The following is a 13,103-nucleotide window of genomic DNA, read 5'->3' as shown; positions in this document are numbered from 1 at the left end:
TCCTGCATAATGGAAGTAGACAATGCTAGTCAGCCCCAGCTCTCCTTATATAAGTAGGTGCCCAATAGATGTTGAAAGGATAGTGTGGACTCAAGACTTGGTGACAGGATTATGTCAAAACCCCAGTCACTAGGTTAAGATAATCGAGTATTATTGAATATTCCATGGGCCTGGAGATGTCTTGCAGAAATGCAGATGGAAGACATAGGGATTTACCAGTACACCTCTGTCCCCACTTGCTAATATTTTAATGACTTGGCATCTTCATTGTTATTAATAAGATTTGATATTCCTGAAATTATAGGACCTTGCTCACAGTAGGTACTCAACAAACATTGAATTGAATGTTGAATTACATATAATACTTACACAAATAGCCGTTAAAAGAGTCTCGCTGTATGGCATAGTGGATTTTGTTTCAAATCCCACTTTTGTTACTTCCTAACAGTATAATTTTAGGCAAGCTACTTCAGGTCTCCATTTCCTCATTTATAAAATGGCAGTAATAGTACCTGTCTCATCAGATAGTTGTAAGGATATAATATATGAAAATCATCTGTTTCTAGTACATAATAGGCATTTTTAAATGGCAGGTATTATATGATGCACCATAAGATACATATAATATATATACTCAGATATATAGGTGCAGAAGCATTATATACATAAAAATGTAAGAGGAAACCTTTGCTGCAATTGTTTATCCACAACAAAAATAGTACCGAGGGAAAGAGAAAGTCATGACTGTAAAAAATCAAAGGTGACATGCCCAGGAGGTGAGTGGGGCTCAGGGAAACCATATCCCTAGCCTACTGCCATCAGTTAAGAGTGATGGAGATGTAAAGTAAGAGGTGTTGGTGATATATTTTTAGATCATTTTAGGGTTAGAAAGAAACTTAAACAAATTGGTTTGAAATCCCAGCCCCTGGGACCATGGAATTACTCTGCAGTGACATATAGACTTAATTACCAAGCCTCCTTGCCAAGATAAACAAAACGGGGCCACTGGGAAGAAATCCTCTATTTCCAACTTAAAATGAAGAGAATAGCTACCAGTTACCTAGGCAATGGATGACTGCAAAGAGTATAGGCATGGAAAAGGGACGAAAAAAACCCAAAAAAACCCTGTTTATACTTTGTCAGCAACACCCCCTCCGTCTTATTTACTTTGAACATTCCAATCATCCCCCTGAGGGAATTCTTACTAGTTAATGAGGACTCCGCAGGCCTGGGGAACATTACAGCTTAGCTGCAAAAGGCTGTCTTCCTGAGGAATCTTCATTTTAAGATAAATGCCTTATTGGTGACCTTTTCCACCCTCCACTGGAAAGAGTGATTCAGAAGGTAGACAATGTGATCTAGGTGAATTGAGGCATGTGCTTTGAGGAAGATGGAACAGGCACTCCAGAAAATACAAGTAGTGATGGTGTGTGACCGTGATTTTTCATGGTTGAGATGGAGGGTGGGACAGCTGATCATGGAGATAATGAAATTGCCAGTGGAATGTTTTCAAATACATATACTTGGGCCTCATCATGGACTACTAGATACAGGTTTATTCTTTAAAAAAAAAAATGGCTCGTCCGTTTCCCTCAACCTCTTCCCCAATTAGTTTAGCACATTAATTGTGCTAAATGGTATTTAGGTAGGTGGTGCATGAGCCTTATTCAAAGGCTGTCATTCATGTGGAGGCATCTTATTTCTTTGCAGATCTTGGTGTGTATGTTGCAAAGGAGAATTCCTCCTGGTAGTTCTAATATGTCAAGGTAATAGTTATAAGATGTTACCAAAAATGTTCCTTATGTGGAATGTTGATGTTTATGATTACCAGAAAGAAAGACTGATCAACCATGAATATGTAAAAGTGCAAGCACTGCACAAAAACGTTTGATAGCTCATTTTGAATTTAATTCCTTTCTTTACTCTTTGTGTGTGGGCAGGGCGGGGGTGTGTGTGGGAGGGTGTTATTTGTGAAACTCAGTAGAAAGTTGCAACCACCAAAAGGCATAAATGGTTATGATTTGAACCAGATCTTTCTATTTAATTAAAGCAATATTTATTTAGACAGTATGATATGTCATTAATATTTTTCCTAATTTATGTTAGTTATGCTGTCTCTTGTATGAATTAGCCTTAATCTCATTGATTTGTGGTAGTCAGTTTGTTGCCCTTAATTTAGCACCTCACTCCCACAGAAGATGGGGCTGACTCAGGACTCAGCCTTCTCTGTCCCCAGGCTCTGTGCTCTACTGAAAGACTGAGCTGGGATTCCAACCCCAGCCCCCAGTAACCATAACAAGCAACGCCAGCCACTGGGAAGTCAGGAAAGTGGACTTGTAGACACTCCAGCCTTCTAACAGGACATGTCAGTGATCTGTCCATGAGTTTGTTGTTACTGTTTTTTGTTTGTTGTCATTAATCATCCATGGTATGACTTAGAGTTAGCAGGAAATGGCTTGAATGGACCAGCAAGTGCTGCAGAGCCATCACAACAGCATTGGTAGAGCAAAATTTTGAAGTCTTTTTTCCCTTGAGTGCTCCTCTGGGTTAGAACTTCCACGTTATTCTCTGATTCTCCAATCTTTTCCACTCAGAGCTAAGTTCCATGAGCATCCCCTTAAATGGGGGGGAGGGTAAAGGAAGGGGGTGATGGGAACACAGTCAGCCCAATGGCATTCACCATGAAGCTGGACTGCTCGACAGTCTCACAGAGGCCAGGATGCCCTTGGAATAGATCTCGTTTCCTTATGAAGATCGTCTTGTCAATGAGAGAACAGTCCATTGACTAAACCTAAGATTCTTATCAGTACTTACCTTTTTTTCTCCCAAATCCTAAATTCAGCCAAGGCAGATCCATTAGCAAGATATGTACTTGGATGCCTATCTTTTATTTTTAGTTTAAAATATATATCATTTCTGTAGGTATGTATCCACGTTTCACAGACCCAAAAATGGGACAGATGGTCTGACAATGGGAAGGATATTTGAAACGGGGACCGTCTTGGGAAGTTTAGGAACACATGGTCGTTCTAGACAGTCAACACGAGCTGCTTCAGAGATCAATCAGCCGTCAAAGGCATTATCCCTTTTGCCTTATGCCAGCCTTTTATCTAACTTGTTTTCAGCTTCTTGTCAGGAAATTATCTAAGAGGCTTTTTTAAAGTGGATTCCGGCAAATTTTTCACATTTACCTGTAAAAAATATTTACCACACGACATTTGCTTGTAAATAATGAGGCAGTCCTTTTCTTTCTCCTTGCAGGAGTAGGAGTCTTTAGCAATGAAGGAAAGCCCATTTTGAAATACGGACTGTGCAGAGAACACCTGAGGGCGCTACGCAGCGAGGGGGGGTTGTGTTTCAATTGCTCTTGTTGAAACCTGGCAGGATAGCTCCGTGCCTCACAGCCTGCAGCGTCTGTATCAAGCCTCCTACCTCCCTTATTAAGATCTTAATTACAGATGCAGCTTACTTCATTGCTGGAGGGAAAGAATTTAGTTTCTCTGAACTGTGTCTGTTTTTTTGGTGTGGCAGGTGTAATCCTGATGAGATCATTTCTGGTTTGTTTTCTTTCCCCGGAGGAATTTTTTTTTTTTTTTGAGGGGGAGGAGTACAGTTCTTAAGACACAACTTCATGAGCTCATAATAGCGCAGTAATCATAACTGTGCTTTGATTTTACAGAGACCCTTTCTTCCCCATTTTGCAAATGGGGAAACAGAGGCGTAAAAGGCAGTGCTTTCATTGTCATTAGTCTTACAAGATGAGGACCAAGATTAGACTCTATTAATTTAACAGTGTCATGTCCATCCCTCTATCCGGGGTTTCTCCCCCTCAGCACTATTGACATCTAGGACTGGATAATTCTTGATAGTGGGGACTGTCCCTTGCATTGCAGGATGTTTAGCAGTGTCCCTGGCCTCTACCCACTAGATGCCAGTAACACACACACACACACACACAGTGTGACAACCATAAATGTCTCTGAACATTGCCAAATATCACCTGGGGGGACAAAATCCCCCCTAGTGAAGAATCACTGGTATAATCTCCCCTACTTCCTTCTGCTTAAAAATAATTACCTTACTGGTTTTATGTAATAGAAGCACAAAAATACAATCATAAAGCTGCTTGCCATAATTTTATCATGACCGAGGTTGGACTTAATGTTAACAGTTCCTAACCAAAAGGAAGCTTCCTCTTCTAAGCTTAGCGCGAATTTGTTCAAGTGAATACCACAAAATACTAAGAAGCATAGTGTCTCACTAGGTCACGTGTAAACCATCAGACCATCGCGAAGGCAACCTGAATTCTCTGAAGTCTTCCTTTGGCTTTATTTTCCTAATAGTCCTCCTATTTTATATAAAATATATAAATATATAAAATAGCTTTCTTCAGGGCCCAGTTCTAAATGCATGTTCCATTAATAATGGGCCTTGAAGAAAACTCTTTTATTCTCATAAACTGCTGTAGCATATGTACCTGTAGGAGCTTGTCTATATCCCCAGCCACTAAACAATTTCATCAGTTTCATTTTGAGGTTTTCTTCTCCTCCATTTGCTTCTGCCATCTTTCCTCTCTCTTCTAACTGAGAAGCTGCAGCTTCTAAAAATTCTTTCTTGGGACTTCCCTGGTGGCGCAGTGGATAGGACTCCACGCTCCCAATGCAGGGGGCCCGGGTTCGATCCCTGGTCAGGGAACTAGATCCCACATGCATGCCACAGCTAAGAGTTCGCATGCTGCAACTAAGACCCGGCGCAACCAAATAAATAAATAAATATTAAAAATTCTTTCTTGAGGCAACTCTGCAACTGCAGTGCTGACAGTATATGATTGTACACACCCTCTCAGCCAAGTGTGCGAATCCATTTTTTAAAACTCTTTGAGGACCTCACAAGTTAAGCAGGATAATAGCAATCAGGCACTGAACCTAGTTGAGGGGTCATCTAAAAGAGTTCCAGTGAGGGGTGACGTCCAAGTTACATCAGCTGGGTTCTGGCTGGGAGGCAGATGAGGGTTGCTAGTATGTGTACATATTGGCATTCGTGGGTTTAGATATAACTTCATACCTTGGGGGTTGCATACCTTGATGTAGAAAGATACATGGGAATGTAAAAATAGGAAGATACATGGGAATGTAAAAATAGGAAGATCTTTCCCTTCTTTCAGATACTTTATTAGATGTTAGAACTTGTGTGTTTTGACTATTGAGAAATAATACAGTTTTTGGAATATACTGTAATATTTGTGGGCTAGAGTCTCCTACTCCTTTATAACTTAATTCTCATTTCGCTTCCCCAAGTACCTGGATGTTAGAGGGATTTGTCTAGACAGGCAAATAGAAGTGATTTGATGCTAATACTGTAATGTTGGCTGAAATCCAGATGGTTGTTTTACCATTAATAAACCTATCTTTTGGGTGAGTGGGTGTCAGGCCTTCATCATTATATGGCGCCTGTCAGATTTATCTAGGGACAGACCCTGAAAAGCGTTTGTGCCTGCCCCGTGTTTTTGATCCTTTGCCAATACACTATGCTTAAATCTATCAAAACCAGGCAACCTGGGACAAATGCTTATAAATTCTGGGGCTTAATAGCAGCATTACTAAATTCTAAGATGGAGAAGGTTCTCAGGAAGCATACCCTAGTCCAGTGGAAAAAAATCCTAGATTAAGAAGGGAACCAGATGCTAGTTCTGGCTCTGCTGCTGATGTAATAAGAGACCCTCTGGGCTGTAGAACAAGAAGACTGGGTGAGAGTGATCCCTGGGATCCCTTCGTAGTGTAATATTCTAGCCTAGTCGGTCTGGTCAAGCCATGGGTGACTTCTGGTTCTAAGTATCCACAGAAACCTAGGTGTTCTCCCACCTTCTTTCAGACCCTCAGGAGTTACTCAAGAAAACCCCAAAGACCAGAGAAGAGTGGAGAATTGATTTCTTAAAGACATATGTGTTATTTATGATCATCAGAGTTGTGAGGAAAAACTAATTTATTTTTCTCACATACTATTAGCAATCAAATCCATCCTCCGCAAACGGCCAAGAAGCAATAGAAGTTGGCTGCGAGGTCACACATACGTGTGTACACGCACATAAAGAGGATGCCATGGCTAATGTTCACAAAGCTGGACCATCTTAGAGGATGTGAGGACTTGGGGCAAAGTAAATGACATGAATATTTAGACAGAGTCCAAGATACTCATGTAAGCTTTATAACCACCATAGGGGTTTAGAAGCACTTTCCAGAAAATGAAAATCATTGGCTGAAATGTGGTCCAGGTGCTAAAGGGCCCTTTGGTGGCACGTGTTGGACACACCTCCCCAGGGGTCAGGAAGTATGCCTGGGAACCTCACAGGATGTCACACTGCCTTTCTGTGGCTGGTTCAGATCACATAATGAAAAGTGTGTCAGATTGCAATGGACAAATATTGCTGAGAAAAAACTTGGATGTGCTCTGCATCATATCTTCTAACTCCTAAACCTAAAAGCCTAGTGTCTACTACTTAACAATCTCCAGAGAATTCAACTCTTAAAAAAATTCACCATTCCAGATATCCAGTGTAAACCAAGTATTCCAAGAATCAAAATCCAGACACTTGTAGATATCCGTGTTTTCTGACTATGGCTGTGTCCTTCTCTGGGGAAATCCCGCATCCCCCTGTATCCTAAAGATGAGGGTAGGAGGAAGCCAAAGGGGTTGGATGGCCCTCAGACGGAAGCTGATTTTGTTTTAATTGAAGTAGATTTGATTTGCAATATTGTGTTAGTTTCAGACGTACAGCAAAGTGATTCGGTCATACATATATATATGTATATATCTATATTCTTTTTTTTGATTCTTTTCCATTATAGTTTATTACAAGACACTATATTCAAAATCTTGTAATAAACTATAATGGAAAAGACCTAAGCTGATTTTTGTCGGCAGACAAATGTAAAAACACAGGCTCATTTCTTTCTCTTCCCCAGTGTGTCCTGAGACTGACCCTGCTGACGCTCATCCCTCAGCCACTTCCTTTGGGACCGATTTTCTTGACAATGGCCATTTCCTTCTTTACTGTGTGTGTGTCCGTGTGTGTCCCTGCCAGAGTCCAGGGCTAAAGTTTGGGGGGTTGGGTACAGGAAAGCCACATTGTTGAGAATGTGGCAGCCCTGAGGCTTGGCAGGAGCTCCTGCATGATAAATATAGAATGAAGTAAAATAATAAGAGGAAGTTGGGCCATTGATGATGCTATCAGTCCGGTGGGGGAGGGGGGGGGTGACACACCAGACATTGTGTCTCATTTTTCTTCAAACAGCAGCATGAATGGTCATGGAAATTATGTCACACACCTCTCTGTATTTGGAATAGCAGATAGTTTCCCTGGCAATAGGAGTAATAAGCTTTCTTGACATTTTGATAGTAGTGGGGGGAAAAAAAAGGGCAGGGAAGAGCAGGGTGGTGTGGAAATGATCATGTGACCTGGAGCTCTCTTTACTTGCTGTAATACTGCACAGCATTTTCTTCCCAGTCCTTGGGCATAGCCTGGGAACCAGGAACTGCAGAACCCAAACGTTCTGGCAAAGCATGAATGGTGCTCGGTCATCTATCGCCAGATGTAGGTTGCTACACGAAAGGGAGAAAAGGCTCTTACAGAGACCATTGTATTTAATCAGACGGGGATGGCTGGCTCCTCTTGGCCTTCCTGTTTGCTCAGTGGTTGTGGCACTAGATGCAGGCTCCCCATCTACGTCATCATCCTGTTTTAACAGGGAGGGACGGGCCCTTTCCTGCTCGCCGTCTCCCACGTTCTCTGGCCGTGAGGCTTAGGTGACTTGGACATGCCACTTATCTTTCTGGTTCTGTTAGTTGATCTTCCCATGTCCATTTGAAAATTTCAACCGAATATCTTGCTGACATCTCTAGAAAACCATTTCACCCTCTCTGTAGAGAACCAGGAAATCAGAGTCCAGAATCCATTTCAATTTAGCAAACACTTAATGAGTGTGTATTTTGTTTCACACACTGGTTCTGAAAATGCCAAAGAAAGAACAGCTTCCCTGAACTTAAGGAGTTCCCAGTCTTGAATGGGACGGTACAAGTCGTACTATAAGAAATACTATCACAGAGAACTAGAAAGGAAAACAATGAGATAGATTTTGGGAAGAGAACTCTTCTGGTGATGTGGAAGATGAGTTTGGAGGTGGGAAGAGGCTGAACGCAGGAAAACCAGTCGGGTAGCAATTGTCATACCTTCCCCCCGACCCCCCAAAAAAAGTTGCTGAGGACCTGAGCGAGGAGTGGCCGTGAGGAAGAAAAGCCAGGTCCCAGCTGACCGAGGTTCAGGTTGTGAAGTGACTCAGCAAACCTCTGAGGCTCTGATCTTGGGCGGCCTTATGCGTGCTGTTAACTGAGAGAGATCAGGAGAAAGGGGTTTTGCACTTGCTGAGTGAGAGGTGAAGATGATACTCATTAGACAACTGGAAATATAGGACTGGAGAGCAGAGGAAATATCGAGGCTGGAGCTGTGGATCTGAGTGTTACCTGCGTGTTAAATGCCATTGGCATGGATGAGATGTCCTGTAGAGAGCAAACTCAGAGACGAGAGATCCCTTTGGAACGTGACCACTAAAGGGACAGGAAAAGAAATTAGTCTGTGAAGGAGGAGGAAGATGAGCGGTCATGAGAACAAGGGAAGAGGGAGGACCGGACGTGGAATCATGGAAGCCGAGGACAGTTTCTTCTCAAAGATCGGGGTGGGGTCAATGCTAGAGGCTGCTACAATTAGGATCCCTCAAATAGGATTTGCGACTCTAAATGCAGATTTCCCATCCTAATTAGAACCACAGCTTTTGTAGCACATGCCTCTGACTTTATTCAGTACCGTCCTAATTCTGGAGCTGGAGACAAGAGGCCCGTGTTCTTAGCGCTGTGACCTTCTAGCCAGCTGACTTGGCAAATCATTAACTTCTTGGGCCTCATTTTTCTCATTTGTAAAGTGAACGAGTTGAACTGTAATTGTTTGAAGTGCCTCTGGCTTTCAAGTTCTATGACCCAACTGTTTTGGTGCTTTGCCAAGCTCTAGCTGCATTTCTAACTGCCAGCCTCTGGAGGCTCACCATCCAGCTGGATATAGAATTACATAGCTCTCTTATCTTTCCTTGACGTGTTTCTGTGTTGACCTTTCCTGCCCTGGAGATAAATATCCCAGGGAGGGTGGGAGAAGGAGTAGGTCTTGAATAGACAAACTGCCTCTCCTGGGTTTTCGTAAGATGTTCAGATAATCACCTTCTGACTTTGTGGCCTTAAGGAATCACAACTCTGCCCTGAAGGAAAGGGTCCCTCCACCTAGTCCTAGCCAGAGAAATTAACTCTTGATTTGCCTGTGCACTTCTGAATGAGACAGTTTGTGTTCTGGTTGAAGTTAATTTTGCTGTTAGCTCCTTACTAAGCTCTTGCCTCAACACACCAAGTATTTTCAAAAGCCAAGCTCTTTACCCGTGTTATTCCGTACTTTCTGATGGATTGTACTCTTCTGGAATCTAATGAGATTTATCCATAATTTGTCCAGTAATAATAATAATAATATATTAATAATGTTATAATGATATAATATTAATAATATTGTGATGGTATTAATATAATGATATATCATTAAAAATAATATAATTATATAATAATACTAATATTATTATATAATTATATTAATATAATTGCTGGTTATATTAATATAATATATAATAATATTATTAATTACATTAGTAATTTATTATTATTATTTTGTCTCAATGTCTCTTGAATGCAACCAATAGTTTCCTTATTGTTGTTTATAGGCAAATACTCAACTAGAGGTTGCAGTGACCAGAACTCATTATTAATTCAGAGAAGTACTGCTTCAAGATACAGTTCTCAAGTGTAATTGTGAGCAAGAGAAATATCAGATGTGTATAAAAATATGTATAATAACAACATTAGAATAGGACCAACCTTTGATTGAGAACTGTGGAGGTAATCTGCTACGGAGCTTAAGATCAAAGCGCCATCAGCACATTAAATAAATAGTCATATCTTCCCAAGTCTCCCGCGATGTTAAAGTACTTGACTTGAATTAACTCCCTGAATCCTCAGTGCAAACCCATGGCATAGGTATGCTTTCCTCATTCTCATTTTACAGATGAGGAAGTTAAGGTGCCAAGGGAGAAGTAACCTGCCCATGTCACACAGCCAGGACCCCAAACCCCAGGAACTGATTTATTCCATAGACATGACAAAAAGAATTGTCACCTTCAGAGCTTTACTGTAAAATGGAACGGAGCCCAGTTAAGAGGACATTGTGTAGCAGAGCTAAGGTGGCTTAGAGTTCTGGAAAGAGAACTGAGCCAAGAGACCACAGTTCTCTTCCCATCTCTGACTCCACTGGTGTGGCCTTGGGCAGATGATAAACCGCCCCCCCACCCCAGATCTGTTTCCTCATCTGTAAAACAGGGAGGTCAGGCCCAGGTGTTCTCTGAAGGTCTCAGGATCCGTAACCTCCTGTGTGGGAGAGTGGCTGGCTGTAGACATTGGCTCCCTGTAGCTGGCACAGATATTCAATAACTTATTCCCATTCACCCGAGGCTGAGAATAACTCTCAGCATGTGAGGTGTCAAGCTGGCACCGGGTGCTTCCACTAGCAGCCATGCCAAGCTCTCTGAATCCCAATCTCTGGGAGTGGTGGGGAGGACAGCTAGTCAGAAATCACCTTGTGATCGTCTTGTGCATCCACAAGAGGCTCTCCAGGTTTTCCTGGAGAAGCAGCTCTGGAGGCCTGTCTAGAAACAGTGTGCTGCTTAGCTGGTGGTGGGAAGGTCACTGGGACAGGAGACAAAGAACATCCAGAACAGCCTTCGTACAGGGATTTCGATCTGCCTCGAGTCGGGCATGGTCTGGGGCTCTACTTCAGTGCTTGATGGAGCTCCGTGGATGTGACCCAACTCCGAATGCCTGGAGTTCATGCATGCTGATGAGGTCTGCGGTCCTTCATCTTCTACGGTTTTCTGTTTCTTTTCTTTCCCTTCTTGGTAGCCAATATAATCGCACAGCTCTCCACCCTCAGCTCCCACAGGACTGGTCCCACCCCCATCACTTCTGATTTCACCTCAGGGCCTCCTTACCAGCCATTCCCAGTTGTTGAATGGGCCCCAGAGAAAGGGATGGAGACCAGAGCCGTCAGCTCTCCTCCTGCTCTGTCATCACAGTACAACTTGGGTGGAGTAATTTCCTTCTGATCATTTAGGTACAAAGGACCAGCATCTTGTCTTCTTCAACTCGATGACTTTTCTTTCAGTAACGGAACACCCAAACGATGGAAGAAGAGAAACAAGGGATTTTAGGATTAGGACACATCCTTAACTGGTTCCTCAAACCAGGATACAGTGCTGTATGGTTTTATCTTTCAGTATGTGGACTCTTAATTGTTAGAAGGAACACAAAGCTTCCTAGAATATAGATACTAAGTAAAACGTTCACCTGGAACATGAGGCCCTCAGTATCCCTTTAGCTTCCCTTACTGCTCACCTGTCCACATCATAGACTTCCTGGATCAGAAAACTGTCAAGAACAAGGACGTCAACCTTATTCTTAAGGAGCATCACCAGGCTTCCTGGGCGCTGAGCTCTAGGGCTTTATCTCCTTTCCTCCCTCACTAAGAGGACTGTGGCTAACAGTAAAAGTAGGAGCCCCCCCCCAGCTGCTGACTGGGAGCAGACCCTCCCATGGCACAGCGCCTGCACAGCAGAGAACCAGCCCACCGTGCGAGCCCCGCGGTTACGGGGCGGAGTACAGGGGGAGATGATTAACGGATGTCAGTGATAAAGGAATGAAAAGCATGAAGCTGAAAGATCGAATCCACATTTTCAGAGAAGAAAACAGGGGGCAGAAGTCCAAACAACAACAGCCCCGAGTGCCACGAATGTGGTGTCACAGCACACTCCGTCCAGTCAGCGGTCTTTTCTCCCACAAGTGACCATCATCACAGTGACACCGAGTGTGCCCCAACTTTCTAGCGAGGCACTAGAGAGATCACTTTGAGTTTTCGGACGGCTTGCTATGAATTTACAACATTCCCCGACTCCTCTGTGTGCCGGGAAGGAGCAGGCATGGGGTGATGGCTGCCATCGTGCTGCGAAACGTGACTGATGCCAAGAAATGAAATCTTTGGAGCCTTTGAAAGGCTTCCAAGAATGTCAGCATGCACTGCCTGCCCGCTCTCTGCTGAATGCCTACTTTGGCTGTTGCTTAGTACTGGAAGTGCCAGACAGGCCTTCACACAAAGAGAGAAAGTGTTTGGGGCCCATGAAAGGGGAAAGCAGAGCCTTTCCGATGTGAATGGTGAGATTCAAGACGTAGGAAATAAAGTGGCAGGGTGAGGAGGGGCCCTCAGGAAAGGTAGGAATAAAAGACCAGAGGAAGAGATTACGTATCTATCTACCTACGCGGGGTAACTTCTTTGTAGCTCCCCACGATCAAATCTGGAGATGTAGACTACCATCACACTACATTCCGTGCTTGATTATCATGGAAAGATCACTTGCTTGTAGATTCTCCCCGTATCCAAGGACCTCTTGATCAACTGAGAATAAGAATTTTTAAGCCCTGCCAAGGCAGAGATCAGTGTACCTCTGTTTCCATTTTAACACTGAATATCAATGCCATTTGTGCTGTTTGTTATTGGGGATTTTCTTTGACTCGTTTTACCTCCAATATATTACCAAAATAAGAGATGTCTGTTGTAGTGCATCTGAATATCTTGGAATTTTTTATTTCTTCGACTGGGTTTAAGAAAGAAAGAGGCATGTTTTGTAGAATGAACCGTCCTCTAACCCTTAGCCATGCTACTCGTAACTCCCTGGGCACAGCGTGTACTGCTGGAAGAAAGCTCTCTGTGGCGTTCTGAGCTTTTCCAGGGAGGCGGTCTGATGTCATTGGTGGCAGACACAGTATGTATGGGTCTGTCTTCTGTCTGCACCATCTGGTTTTCTCCTTACAGGCTATTGTTCAGATTCTTCTCTTCTCTCCAGGAAGTGTGCCTCTCCATAAGAGCATGGGCTTTAGGTGTTAAAGGGACTGAGCTACTATTCTAATGTGAGTTC

General features: G+C 43.0%; 1 protein-coding gene across 3 annotated transcripts in view; it reads left to right on the top strand.

The window, feature by feature from the left end:
* NEDD9 (neural precursor cell expressed, developmentally down-regulated 9) overlaps positions 1-13,103 on the top strand; it is a 296,941-nt gene that overhangs the window by 256,867 nt on the left and 26,971 nt on the right. The gene's annotated exons all lie outside the window — the stretch shown is intronic.

Source organism: Balaenoptera musculus, chromosome 11 (genome assembly GCF_009873245.2).
Source record: "Balaenoptera musculus isolate JJ_BM4_2016_0621 chromosome 11, mBalMus1.pri.v3, whole genome shotgun sequence".
Classification (NCBI taxonomy): Eukaryota; Metazoa; Chordata; class Mammalia; order Artiodactyla; family Balaenopteridae; genus Balaenoptera; species Balaenoptera musculus.
The sequence above is the reverse complement of the archived record's forward strand: the minus strand, read 5'-3'. Positions and strand labels throughout refer to the sequence as shown.